The following is a 14,966-nucleotide window of genomic DNA, read 5'->3' as shown; positions in this document are numbered from 1 at the left end:
AGACCATTCTCTTGCACCATACACAAAGATAAACTCAAAATGGATGAAAGATCTAAATGTGAGATAAGATTCCATCAAAATCCTAGAGGAGACCACAGGCAACACCCTTTTTGAACTTGGCCACAGCAACTTCTTGCAAGATACAACTATGAAGGCAAGGGAAACAAAAGCAAAAATGAATTATTGGGATTTAATCAAGATAAAAAGCTTCGCACAGCAAAAGAAACAGTCAACAAAACTAAAAGACAACCTACAGAAGGGAGAAGATATTTGCAAATGATATATCAGATAAAGGGCTAGTTTCCAAGATCTATAAAGAACTTATTAAACTCAACACCCAAGAAACAAACAATCCAATCATGAAATGGGCAAAAGACATGAACAGAAATCTCACAGTGGAAGACATAGACATGGCCAACAAGCACATGAGAAAATGCTCTGCATCACTTGCCATCAGGGAAATACAAATCAAAACCACAATGAGATACCACCTCACACCAGTGAGAATGGGGAAAATTAACAAGGCAGGAAACAACAAATGTTGGAGAGGATGTGGAGAAGGGGAACCCTCTTGCACTGTTGGTGGGAATGTGAACTGATGCAGCCATTCTGGAAAATTGTGTGGAGGTTCTTCAAAGAGTTAAAGATAGAGCTACCGTATGACCCAGCAATTGCACTGCTGGAGATTTACCCCAAAGATACAGATGCAGTGAAACACTGGGACACCTGCACCCCAATGTTTCTAGCAGCAATGTCCACAATAGCCAAACTCTGGAAGGAGCCTCAGTGTCCATCAAAGGATGAATGGATAAAGAAGATGTGGTCTATGTATACAATGGAATATTACTCAGCCATATGAAATAATACTCAGCCAATACTTGCTTTAACGTGGATGGAACTGGAGGGTATTATGCTGAGTAAAATAAGTCAATCGGAGAAGGACAAACATTATATGGTCTCATTCATTTGGGGAATATAAAAAACAGTGAAAGGGAATAAAGGGGAAAGGAAAGAAAATGAGTAGGAAATATCAGTGAGGGTGACAGAACACGAGAGACACCTAATTCTGGGAAACGAACAAGGGGTGGTGGAAAGGGAGGTGGGCGGGGGGTTGGGGTGACTGGGTGATGGGCACTGAGTAGGGCACTTGACAGGATGAGCACTGGGTGTTATGCTATATGTTGGCAAATTCTACTCCAATAAAAAAATAAGTCTATTAAAAAATAAGCAGAGTGGAAATAGTAAAAAAAAAGGGGGGGGGGCAGGGAGGAAAGAAAAAAGGAGAGGAAATATCTTGGAGCTGTAAAATCTGCGGTAAAAGAAGTTCCAGGAAAAAAAGAAAAAAGAAAATATAGAACATGTAAGTGAGAAAATCAACAACAAAAAAGTCAAGCTAATTTTCCAAACGGAAATACATGATTTTCCAAATTTAATGAAGTAATAGAGCTCTCAGAACAATGAATGAAAATAGAAACACATGATGGCATACTTTTCATACTTTTCATACTTTTGGGGACACTGGGGACAGGGAAATTATCCTGAAAGAGAGAAAAGCTAATTAGAAATGAAGTATCAGTAATTAGAATGACTTCTTAATTCTCGTAAAGTAATACTGAAAGCCAGAAGACAATGGAGAACTTTCAGAATCCTGAAAGAAAATATTCCCCAACCTAGCATTCCCATACCCAACCAACCTTCAATCAACCGTTGGAGAAACATAAAAGATATTTTCCAATGCCCAAATACTCAAAAATCTTATTTCCAATGAACTTTTTTTTTTTTTTTTTCAGGAAGCTACTCTACAATGTAGAAGGCAAATTAAGATAGAAAAAGCCTTAGGATATCCACCCCCAATGGTAGGGAAAGAAAAGGTACATGATTATGGTGAAGACATCCTGACGAAAACTGCATAGCAACTACAGAAATCATCCAATTCTATCCCCTCCCCCCTTTTAAAGATTTTATTTATTCATTCATGAGAGACACAGAGACACACACAGGGAGCCCAACGTGGGACTCAATCCTGGGCCTCCAGGACCACACCCTGGACTGAAGGCAGGCACTAAACCTCTGAGCCACCCAGGGATTTCCGTCTTAACCCCTTTTTTAAGACAAACGTGTATGGTTATTTGCGGTAACTTGGAAAAAAAAACTTCTAATGTTCAGGAAAAATAGGTGGATCTTTTTGTATAATGGATAATCAGTAAAAAACAGTAAATTTAAAAAATCAGTAAGTAGAAATAATGTGTATTATTTAGAATATAATTTTTTAAAGATTTTATTTATTTATTCATGAGAGAGATGGAGAGAGGCAGAGACACAGGCTGAGGGAGAAGCAGGCTCTATGCAGGGAGACTAATGCAGGACTCGATCATCACACCCTGGGCCAAAGGCAGGTGCCAAACCGCTGAGCCACCCAGGGATCCCCTGGAATATAATTTTAATATAAAATATAATATAATTTTGTCTTTGTAACCTACTGTAGCTTAAAGGAAGCAGATGGGACTCACATCTCACATAATTGTCTAGGGTGATGCTTTCACTCCAGGGTGTTTCCTTCCGGTATTCTACCTCATTGCTCCCTCCTTCTTATGGTGTTGCCTCTTCCAGCAAGCGGAGAGAGTAGGAAGAGAGAAGTGGGTGGTACTTCTTTCCTCTTTTGGGCATAACCTGCAAGCTTTACATACAGTGACTCTCTAATGCACTAGTTTAGAAATTGGTCACATGGCCATGCTTAGCCATCAAGAAAGTTGTGCATGGTAGTTTTCTCTGGTTGGCTATAAGCCCTTCTAAATGCCCATTTCTAAGAAAGGAACAAATATTGATGGACAACTAGCCATCTCTGCTATAGTATGAGATCTGGAGACATGTTGCTGGTAAAAACAAAAACAACACAAACAAAAAATCAAATGTCTAAAAATCTTTTTCTCTCCCAAGGGAGAAGAAGAAAAGAGGAAAAAGATCGTTTTTTTATGTATACATGTTTTTGAAGTGTTTAAGATTTTAAAACATGGTTATTGTTAAAAAAATATTAATGAAAAAATAAGCTTTAAGGTGAGAACTAAGGTATGGATAAAAAATTTATCCAGGTTCAAACGAAGAAGGGCAAGAGCACTCCATGAGGGAAAAGGTCTTGTTGGAAAGAGGGGAAATAGATCCTTCTTGATACAAAATCAGGAATTGGACTAGAGAGGAAAACGAGGCAGAGGAAAGTGGGTAAAGCTGAGCATGAAGATCCGCGCAGGTCAATAAGGCAAACACTAAAATAGAAGGTTTTTTTTCAAGGAAGAAGAGAGAATGGTTCATCACAAGCAAAGAGTGGTCTTCACTCAAGATATTAGTGCAACCCAAGGTAAAGTGCCCTCACACTAAGAATATAAGAATCAGTGGAGATCAATTCCTGCAAGATTTCCCCCATGTCCCCTGCATAGGTTCTTCCTATGATTGATTTGCTTAGGCTTCAGGGGGAAAAAAAAATCTTCATGACCACCTTCCTTCTCAGATTTATGGATGCTCCCTGATCACTCACGTGCATCAGTGCTCCAGCCAGTGATTTCCCCATACTTGTGTAGATCCTGCGAGCTCCCTGCCTTTGCTCAGGCCCCTTCCTCAGCGCGGACACCCTTTCTCAGCCACCTCTTGAAAACTTCCTCTGCGAGACTCACCTTTAATATGACCTTCTTTGACCAGGCATTTATGATTCATTATGATTAGTCAGAATTAAGCCCTACCCATGTTCATTTATGTGCATTTTATTCACTCAGTGAAACTAATAAAAAATCTAAAAAAAAAAAAAAAAAAAAAAAAGGTTGAAATAGCCCTTTTTCACCCCTTCCCCAAATAATTTCCTCGCTAGGAGTGAGTCTTTTGACATCCCTAGCACCACATGCCTGGTAAAATCGGACAGAAGCTGAGAACCCGTCCCCTAGCAAATCACCCAGAGGCACGGATATTGGGGGGGGGGTGCTGAGAACTCACAGGGTTCCCCCGGGCGGATGCGCGGGAAAGGGGCCCCGCCCCACCCCGGTACAGGGTCACCTCTGCGACCCCAGCCCGCAGCGGGAGCACCGCCTCACTCGGACCCGTGCTTCAATCGCCCAGGCTGTCTCATCCGCCAGGAATTCGGGGTCCGGACTCGCCAGGGGCCCTGGGGTGGGCTCTGGCGGCCCGACTCTGGGAGCCCCTGCCCGCGGCGGGCTCAGAGGGCTTCCTCCCCGCGCAGGTGGGGACCGCCGCCAGGTTCGGGGCCGCCGGGGCCACGCCCACCGCCTGCGCGCACGCGGCCCTGCAGCCCGGACCCCGCGGGTGCCCCTGGCGCGACTCCGGGGAGAGCTGCCCCGCCCCTTCCCCATCGCGAGGTTCCCCCCCGCTCCGTGGCCCCTCTGTGCGGGGCCACCCAGCCCCGCGTCTCCTGGACGTCTCCGAGCCGACTCCTGACTGTCCTTCCATCCAGGACAGCAAGAGTTCCCGGGTGTAAACTCTGAAATAAAGTACTTAGGAACCCTGGCGCATCGCGACGAGGTGGCCGAGTGGTTAAGGCGATGGATTGCTAATCCATTGTGCTCTGCACGCGTGGGTTCGAATCCTACCCTCGTCGGTTGGGGCATTTTAGTTAGGAGAGGGGAAAAAATTAAGCCAATTTGTCCAAAAAGTTGACTGCGGGTTTTCCACTTTATCGTTCGTTTGGTGGGAACTTTATGAGAGCAGTGAAGTACCTCCTTGGTGCACCTCTCCTGCCTGGTGCCTCCTGGAGCGCGAAAGGAAGAGAGAGAGTGAAAGATGCTTGAAAAAAATCTGCCATCTGGAAACCACAAAGGTTTTGCCCTTTATTAGCACGCACAGACTATATTATTCTACCTCTTAGATTTAGATCTACAATTCACCTAGAACTAATATTTATTTATAGTGGGAGGAAAAATCCATCGAAATATCTATTGATCTGTCATCCATCTATAGATAAATACATTCATTTTGGTATTTAAATAGACACCATTTGTCGAGAAGACTATCTTTTCCTCCTTTGCACTACAAAATCACCTTTACCATACACATCAAATGTCCATGTGTGTGTAGTGTTTTTCAGATATCTATTTTATTCACCTGCCTATTTTACAATAACCCTCTGTCTTATGTAACATAGCCTTGTAGGGACGTCTGGGTGGCTCAGCGGTTAAGTGTCTGCCTTCGGCTCTGGGCATGATCCTGGGGTCCTGGAATCGAGTCCTGCATGGGGCTCCCTGTATGGAGCCTACTTCTCCCTCTGCTGGTGTCTTCTGCCTCTTTCTGTGTCTCATGAATAAACAAAATCTTTAAAGATATATATCTATATCTATCTATATATAGATAGATAGATATCGCTTTGTAGTAAGTCTTCACACCTTGTTCCTATTCAAGATTTGCCTGTTCTAAATTGCCTTTTTGTATTTTCATAAACATTTTAGAATCATTTTGTAAATTTCTGTCTCCCAAAAAGAGAAGGCTGATGTAATTTTGGATAATATTGTTTGAATCTGTAAGTCAATATGAATATAATTGACATCTGTAAGGTATTGAATCTTGCAATGCATATTATACTTTTCAATTATTTATATCTTCTCTAATTTATCTCAATAGTGTCTTACATGATTTTTCTACATAGAAATATATAGCCCATTATTTTACTAGATATATTTTAGATATTTTTATCTAAATATTATCTAAATTGGGCAGCCCAGGTGGCTCAGTGGTTTAGCACCGCCTTCAGTCCAGGGCTTGATCCTAGAGACCTGGAATCAAGTCCCACATCAGGTTCACTGCATGGAGCCTGTGTACATATATATATGTAAAATAGAGAAAAATACATCAAATGGCCACAACTTGACTCTGTCTCTTAGATCAATATGCAACTCTTTAAGTAAACATTCAAGACCATCCATGCTCTTAAGACTCCTCAGAGTGAAGCTTTGATCTCTCTCACCTATGTCATATGAATTCCTTCTTAACCCATTTCTTAGGATGCTTGTACAATCTGTACTGCTTCGTTTTCTTTGACTAATTTATATTTTTTCAAAGAGAATTTCCATATTTACCTTTTGTAGAACGACTATAGAGAAAGGGACTGATTATTTGCTTTTCAACTTTGAGTTTGGTTCTGTGGTCTGTAACACGTGGTGCTTCATCATATACCCAGCTAATTAGACATCTGCCCAAACATACCTGCTTTTTGGGTGATATTTCTTAACCAACACCATTCTCCATTCACTTGGGTAGAGTTAATCTACTTCTATCAAATATATACAGAAATGTGTACAACTCTTTCTAGCATATTAGACCAGTGAAGAATAATAGTGATCTGTTCTCAATGTAATATCTTCTGATAACATGAGGACTCCTCAAGAGATTTCTTCCTTCAAATAGCAACTATGTCAGTTAAAATTAGTTATATGCTTACACCTTGTACTGTCTGAGATCTTGTTCTTCTGCACATTCTCTGCTACACAGCTCTAATGCCAACCACCACCTTGGGAGGCCTTTCCCAGTCTCCAAGATTAAGATGTTTCATGTTAAGTTCTCAGAGCCCTTTGTAATTCTTTATGCACATATAAGAATTATAGTTAAGTATTCCCAACTATTTGTTTAATATCTGTCTCCCATCATATCTGTTATCCTTTCTCCATAAGGGCCTGGGCTATTCTGTAGTGTGTCCGTGGTATCAAGACTAACACATAATGGACTTCTAAAGAAATATTAAATGAAAAAGTTACTTCCGGAATAGTTTTTATATACTGAGTCTAGGTACATATGTCCATGGGTCTAGGCTTGGGGTCTTGTCAAGTTCAGAGAGCAGAAGCAGCCCTTGTATATAGGCCTTGAAGAGCAAACCCCAGAAATTCGGGAGGGGAGTTACCACCACTTGTGAGGTTTGTGAGGCTCACATGATGGCAAATCTAGAGCCAGGGTTAATGACTTCCAAAACACACTGATTCTGAAAAGCCACGCATTCATAAAAGGACAAAACGTTGATACTGCTCCACAGTGACACCCAGATACACATCAGACATTCATCTAATCAAGGTCCTCTACAATGATTGTTACTGATAAAATGATAAAATGATAAAATGATAGGGACATGCAACGACACTGACACACAGCAACAGACAAGCACAAAACAGCAAATCTCATCCATTCATGTATTAATCTACTGCACAATCACTAAGTCCTCTCTATACATGATTCTGTGCTGGGCGATTCTGGTGCAGTGGCTCAGAAAAACCCGTCCTGATTCTTAAGGAAGTCCATTGTGGTAGGTGATACAGACCACGACCCCACAGGCCATGCTATTGAGACACAACTTGAACCATACACAATACTACCGAAAGACAGAAGTGCCCACACAGACCTTGAGTGGTAGAGAGACAGATTAATGTCCTCAGACACACCATGTGAGAAACAGATCATGATCAAACAGACATAATCACACCCACACACATTAAATAAGGCATTAAGGGCTAAAATGTGCCAGACACTGTGCTAAGCACTTCCTAATAAAATGTGGATCACAGATACCATTATGATCTCCATTTAAACTTTGATAAATCCAAGACACAAAGAACTGAAACCTTCGCAAGGTCACTAGCTCATAAATTGGGTTGGGGATTTAGGATTTTTACCTGTCTGGTCCAAAATCTAGTATCTGCCTTATCCATAATTCTCAACTGTCCTTTTCCCTGAGGGTCTTTTGAGGGTGGTCCTTCCTCCTCCTTCAAATATCAGGTCTAAGAGGCCTTCCAAGACCCCATATTTTAAAAATCCAACATTGCCTTGCGTTGTCATCTCCAGGAACCCATGAATATTTGAAATTACTCTGTATCTTTTCCTAGTGTATATAGTGGCTTCCCCCACAGGACTTGGGGAGGGTCTGGTCCATCTATGACTTCCAGATAAAGCAAATGAAAATACAAAATGCCCAAGTAAATTGGAACTTCAGATAATTTTGTGGTCCATCTCATGCAATATTAGGGACATGCTTATATTTAAAAATTATCAGTTCATTTGAAATACAAATTTAATTAAGTGTCCTATATTTTACCTGGCAACCCTACTTCCTTCAGGCAGCCCTGTAGCCTATGGAGTCTTGGAATATAATTGTTACTAAATGTACATTCAATGTAGAAATAAAAGGAGTTTTATTTCTATGGTTGTGGCTCAGGGAATCTATGTAACTCTCTGAGTTTCTGAGTTGGGTACGGGAATTGATCTATTTGCAGATTTGCAGGGAGAATATCCAAAGATATTTTTAGATGAACAGTTACAAGATCAGTGATTTTTTATTTTTTTATTTTATTTTATTTTTTTTTTTACTGTTGGTCTCTCCCCAAGCGATTACTAGTTTATATTTGATCACTTCACATGTTGTTGCCATTCAACATGTGAATTGCCATTCAATGTCGGTGCCATTGTGTGTCTCTGTTATATAAAAGGTTTTTCCTTAGAATCTTCTAAGACTTGTTGATTCCCTAGCTATTCTTCCACAAACCTCCTAACTCCTTTCTCACTATAGGATGGCATAGAGTGACAATGTGTTTCTGGAAAAAGTCTGAAGATGTGGATGTTCTTTATGGACTCACTACTTGTGTGTCTTTCTCTTTTCTTTCCAAGGCTTCTGGTTCTTCATTTTTCTTATATTCCAAATATCATATGCCTCTCAGATTTTTGAGGCAATAAGTAAAATAATGAATGTGAAATCATTTGTAGGCTCTCAAAGACAAGAGAAATGCCAATAATTTATATTCTTTAATATGTGAGTCTCACACTGACAAATGGACACTCAAGAAGGCATCAAGCACTGAACAGAGTTTTGTTTTGAGGTATTATCAGGACTAATAGGTTTTGAAACTTAGCTGCCAAGGTACAGGCCCGGGAATACCCACACCCATGAAATAAGCATATCTCTGTAGGCAGCAGACTAGGTGATGATAGAGGAGAAATGGGTGGGAAACAGGCTCTTCAGCTCCCTGTGTTTGGTTCCTAAGTGTTATGGGGTTGTGTATGGAATGAATAATAAGCCCAAGCGTCGGCTTTCCTTGAAACCAGGGCCTGATGCAGAGCCAGGAATAAGATCCATGCCATCAGGGTAGTGACATATTCTCCTGGAAAACAAATATTAAATAAGTAACTGAATTACTTAATACAATGTTCATGTGTGCCTTGAAGAACTAGATGAGACAAGTGCAGAAACAAAGGATTCTAAACTAAGGGTCAGGAAAAAAGTCCCAGAATAGGCTGCCTAAAAGCCATGAACTGAAGGAGAGAGCCACACAGGGGATGTGAGTATTTAACATAATTTGATTGTTATCTGACTGATAATGATTAACTCCCTACTCTTGAGAAACTTTTGTTGGCTGGTGAACTGGGAGAGGGTGGTGGGTCTCCAGGCCTGGAGACCTCTACCCAGCCATACCCAAAAGAGTCACAGAAGGTTCTTGGTCACAAGAAGGAATTCACGGACAGACACCCAACACAAAAGACAAGTGACACAAGCAGGAAAGTTTATTAAAATGAGAATAGGAGAATGAGAGAGAAAGAGAGAGAGAGAGAGAGAGCTGTGCACCCTGGGGGTTGGGTTTTTTTTTTTTTTTTTAAGATTTTATTTATTTATTCATGAGAGACACAGAAAGAGAGGCAGAGACACAGGGAGAGGGAGGAGAAGCAGGCTCCATGCAAGAAGCCCAATGCAGGACTCAGTCGGGGGAATCTGGGATCATGCCCTGAGCCAAAGACAGACACTCAACCACTGAGCCACCCAGGTGTCCCTTACTGACAGTTGTTGAGTAGGGGATGGAATGAATATTCATTACTTGGGACAGGGATTTCTTGGAAGGAGGGTTTCTGAACCTTTCCTATTCTGACACCTTCATTTTATGAGGGGTTGCAAAATTGTGATTTAATTTTTTCCACTCGGGATCCCTGGGTGGCACAGCGGTTTAGCGCCTGCCTTTGGCCCAGGGCGCGATCCTGGAGACCCGGGATCGAATTCCACGTCAGGCTCCCGGTGCATGGAGCCTACTTCTCCCTCTCTCTCTCTCTCTCTCTCTCTCTCTCTGTGTGTGTGACAAACAAATAAAAATTTAAAAAATAAATAAATAAATAAATAATTTTTTCCACTCAGTGATATATAGACTGGGAGAGGCCCAGAGGTTCTTATAACTACATAGTATTGACATATTTTTTAAAAAGACTTGTTATAAATTAATAATATTGACTTTTTCAGTTTTACATAATGCAAATATTTTCTAGTTTGTCATTTGTTTTCTGTCCTTGTTTGTTGTTTGTTGGTATCTGTCAAAATGTTTTAAATGTGTACATAATAGTATTTATTTTGTGTCTTTTGTTAGATTTAGGATGAAATTCATAAACACAAATGAAAAGAAATAATTTTCTAAATTTTCATCTGGAAGACATTATATTATTGCAGATATCAAGTCTTTCCCATTCACCATTAAGTTTCTCCTTGCAGGGCAGCCCCGGTGGTGCAGCGGTTTAGCGCCGCCTGCAGCCCAGGGTGTGATCCTGGAGACCTGGGACCGAGTCCCACGTCCAGCTTCCTGCATGGAGCCTGCTTCTTCTTCTGGCTGTGTCTCTGCCTTTCTCTCTCTCTCTCTCTGAATAAATAAATCTTAAAAAAAAAAAAAAAAAGGATTCTCTCTGCATACTTATTGCACAAAATAGGTAGCAAGTAAAATTTTGAATGATGGACTGCATCTTCAAATCACCACCCACAAATCCTGGAGTCTTACATGGGCAGGTGAATTTCCTGTCTTATTTTGATTGACTTTTAAAAAAGATTTTATCTTTATTTATTCATGAGAGACTAAGAGAGAGAGGCAGAGACACAGGGAGAGGGAGAAGCAGACTCCCTTCAAGGAACCTGATACAGGACTCCATCCCAGCACCCTGGGACCACCACCTGAGCCGAAGGCAGACGCTCAACCACTGAGTCACCCAGGTATCCCAGTGTTTTAGCTCTTAATGTTGGCAGATTTGGTTACTAGTTTTAGTGTCTGCTGTTTTAGAATCTGGTCAATTTGGCAGGATTGGAAAATGTTTCTACAAATAGTATTAATTCAACCAGAAATGCTTTGCCTGAATGTCTGATATGGCTCCTTGTAAAGACTCTTCAACATATAATAAATATTTAATTGAAGTCGGGTCTTAAAACCCTTGGTTTTTGGTGACCATAAAACTGAACAGGATTTAACATGAAATGGGGTTAAAAGAAAGACTTTGGAGCTATTTTAGCTGGCTTCTTAACAATCTTTGCAAGTCACTGTTGTAGGACCTTGCACTCTTTGCCACAATCTTTATCCTACAGGTTCATCCTCTGTAAATGGAGATAAGTAGAAAAGACCTTTTCAAAATTAGATGTGTTATTATCTTTAAAATTCTTCATACAGGGGACTAGAACCAATGATAAATTTTTTAATGATTCTTTACTCTTACTTTTGGTGTCATTATCAAACAATTTCATACTTTGCTTGAGTGTATATCTCATACTGGTATCTTTTTACTGTGAATGAGTCTGGATTCGGCTACAGCCAATTATAGTCTCATATTCCCTGGGGACCTTCAGAGCATCTCCTATTTGGTAGGAGAGATGGAGGGAAAGTCTGGGAGGAGGGTGTGTAGGACTCCATCAGGGCCTGACTTTATATGAATTGAAAGTTGAATCATAAGGAAGCAATAAAGAAATACTTTACCCTGCCCTGAGATTAAAATTGTGTTCTTCATGGCAATGGGCACTACCTACATGCTCTTCACTCTACCACATTGCTGCTAAAGAATGCCTCACTGAAAGGGTATCCTCGTGCTCTGAGGACTCACATTTGTTAATGTTCTCGGCCTACTAGGAAGTGACATCTTTGACTATGCAAAAAGTTGGGGTCTCATAAGCCACAGAGCAGACACCAGGAGAATTTTCCTGGGAGGACTTTGTGGTCATCATTTCCATATGTGAATTAGAGTCCTTGTCCCTTATTTGTGGGCTTCTCATATTTAATTTAAAAAGGTATATTATAGGGGCACCTGGGTGACTCAGCGGTTGAGCATCTGCCTTGGCTCAGGTTGTGATCCTGGGGTCCTAGGATTGAGACCTGCATTAGGATTTTTCCCTCTGCCTATGTCTCTGTGTCTCTCATGAGTAAATAAAGTCTTTAAAGATAAATAAAAAATAAAAAGGTATATTATAAATTGGTTCTATCCTATTATATTTTTAATATGACTGAAGAATTATATTTTTACTTATTTTTTTAAAAAACATCTTTATTGGGGATCCCTGGGTGGCTCAGCGGTTTGGCACCTACCTTTGGCCCAGGGCGCGATCCTGGAGACCTGGGATTGAGTCCCACTTTGGGCTCCTGGCAGGGAACCTGCTTGTCTCTCTCTCTCTCATAAATAAATAAATAAATCTTTAAAAAAAAAAAAAAAGAAAACGTCTTTATTAAAGTATTATTGGCATGTGATAAACTGCATATATTTAAAGTATACATTTAATGAGCTTTGATATATGTATACACATGAAAACATCTCAATCAAGATAGTGAACTTAGCCATCACCCCTAAAGTCTCCCTGTCCCTTTTTATAATACTTTTCTCCTGCTCCGTGGACCCATCTCCAAGGGACCACTGATCTGCATTTTGTCACAATTGATTGGTTTGCATCTTCTAAGGTTTTATATAAATAGGATTCGGTATGTACTCTATTTTGATTGGCTCCTTTAACTCAGTATAACTATTGTGTGGTTATTATCTGTGTTGTGTGTTTGGTAGCCAGACCCCCATAAACCCACATCCTGGCATTCAGACTTTTTGCCTATGCCCTCCCCTTGATTGTGAGCTGGACCTATTGACTTGCTTCTTTAAAAAAAAAAAAGAAAGAAAAAAAGATTTTATTTATGTATTTGAGAGAGAAAAAGAATGTGAGTGCACACAGGTAAGGGGGAGGGGCAGAGGAAGAGAAGCAGACTCTCCACTGAGCAGGAATGAGCCTGATGAGAGGCTCAATCCCAGGACCCCTGGATCATGATCTGAGCCAAGGGCAGACCCTACTGAGCCACCCAAGTGCTCTATGATGACTTTCTTTTAACCAATAGAATAGGAAAAGGTGATGGGATCATTCCTGTGATTATGTTGAGTTATATATGATTCAATCTTGGTAGCAGACTTAATCTAGAGAATATCGATGCTGGATTCATGTTGTAAATAGTCAAGCAGGGAAAGCTCACTTGGCAAGGAGCTTGAGACATCTCTGGAAACTGAAAGATACTTCCAGCCAACAGCCAACAGAAAGCCTGTGCCCTCAGTCCTAAAGCTACAAGGAAATGAATTCTGCCAACAACCCGAGTGAGCTTGGAAACGGATTCTTCCCCAGCCAACTGAAGGGTAGCAGAAATTGCCACCTCAAAGCATGCCTCTTTGGCATAAATGATTATTTTGAGCCGATTTTTTTTCAAGCTAATTAATTTTGAGGAAAAAAAACATACACAGGAAAATCTCTAGAAGCAGTACAAGTTCCTCTTTCATTAGGGCACTTTGCATTAATAAGGGAAGTCTCCCATTGTAAGGATGTGTCCCTCTCTGCACCAGGAAGAGAAATTAACGAATGAAGGGGGTACCCACTGCAGTCTGCATCTGCATAACAGCCTTCTCTTGTTTACAGCTCTTCTTGATAACTTCCCATACCTGGCCTTCTTAACCTCCAGCGTCTGATATTTAAGACTGGTGGCTTGAGTCATTTCAGGGAGTTTTACTCAGTTTTCCTGAGTATGTCCCATGTATACATGAAGGAGATGTGTTATTAAACTCTTGTTTTTCTCTTATTAATCTGTCTTTTTTTTTTATTACAACAGGGGTCTCAGCCACAGAACCTAAGAAGGGTGGAGGAAAAAATATTTTTTGTCTGCTACATAAGCTTCCAGATGAGAATACAGCCTAGTAGGCATCTTGATTGAAGCCCTGTGAGAACCTAAGCAGATGACCTAGCTAAGTCTTCCCCAGACTTCCCATCATTTACAATCCTGAAGTAATAGATGTGTATTATTCCAGATACTAAGTTTCTGGTCTTACTTTGTGTAAGCTATCCAACTGAGTAAAACTTTAAAGAGCTTACTGGTTTCATTCAGTGATTCATAAATCAGGCAGCATCCAATCTAGCAGACAGAAATAATAAAGTAGTTTGGAGGGTCTGGTCCTACTCCCACGTGGAGGAGGCCATTCTGCATCTTCCTGGGTTGAATTCTTGGGAGCCTGAAGGACTAGGAATGGGATCAAATGGGTGTTCAGCACTAGCAACACCAAGCCGGGAGATATGGGGTTGAGGAAGGTCCCCAACACAGCAGCAGGATTATTGGGATTAAGTAAAAGTACCTTTAGTCTCTTCTATTAGACTATGAGAGCAAGGATAATGTCTCACTCCTTTTTCCTTTCCAGATGCCTGAAACAGTTCTTGACAAATAAGCACTTATTCAACAGTTATTATTTATTGCACCAATAAACACTGCTTTTTTTTTTTTTTTTCAAAAATTTTATTTATTTCAGAGAGAGAGAGAGAGCACAAGCAGGGCGAGGGGCAGAGGGAGAAGCAGACTCTTCACTGAGTGTGGAGCTTGACATGGGGCTCCATCCCAGGACCCCGGAACTATGGCTAGAACCAAAGGCAGATGCTCAACTGACTGAGCCACCCACACACCCCATATCATTAGACACAATTATAGCTACTCTCGATTGTCCAAGTGCTTGTAGGTCAAGTGTGGAACTGACCAGATAAAGCAAATGAGACTTAACCCAAGGGCAAGTTTTGTGGAAAGAAATGAGTATCAAGAAGTATTAGACATGCAAAAGCAAAATCCTGTGAGGATTTGAATCGAATATCTTTTGCTTACCAGATAAGTAGGATGGATTGCAAAGCAACAACCTATTGTCCTAAAAAATAG

The 14,966-nt window shown here is 40.8% G+C and overlaps 1 non-coding gene across 1 annotated transcript; it reads left to right on the top strand.

Annotated features, from left to right (window-relative positions):
• The first annotated feature begins 4,515 nt into the window (after window positions 1-4,515).
• Window positions 4,516-4,597, top strand: TRNAS-GCU (transfer RNA serine (anticodon GCU)). Its single transcript has one exon. It is a non-coding gene; the product is annotated as a tRNA-Ser (tRNA).
• Window positions 4,598-14,966: the final 10,369 nt, after the last annotated feature.

The sequence above is a fragment of the Vulpes vulpes genome, chromosome 12 (assembly GCF_048418805.1).
Source record: "Vulpes vulpes isolate BD-2025 chromosome 12, VulVul3, whole genome shotgun sequence".
NCBI classification, from domain to species: Eukaryota; Metazoa; Chordata; class Mammalia; order Carnivora; family Canidae; genus Vulpes; species Vulpes vulpes.
This window is presented reverse-complemented; position numbering and strand designations above follow the sequence as displayed.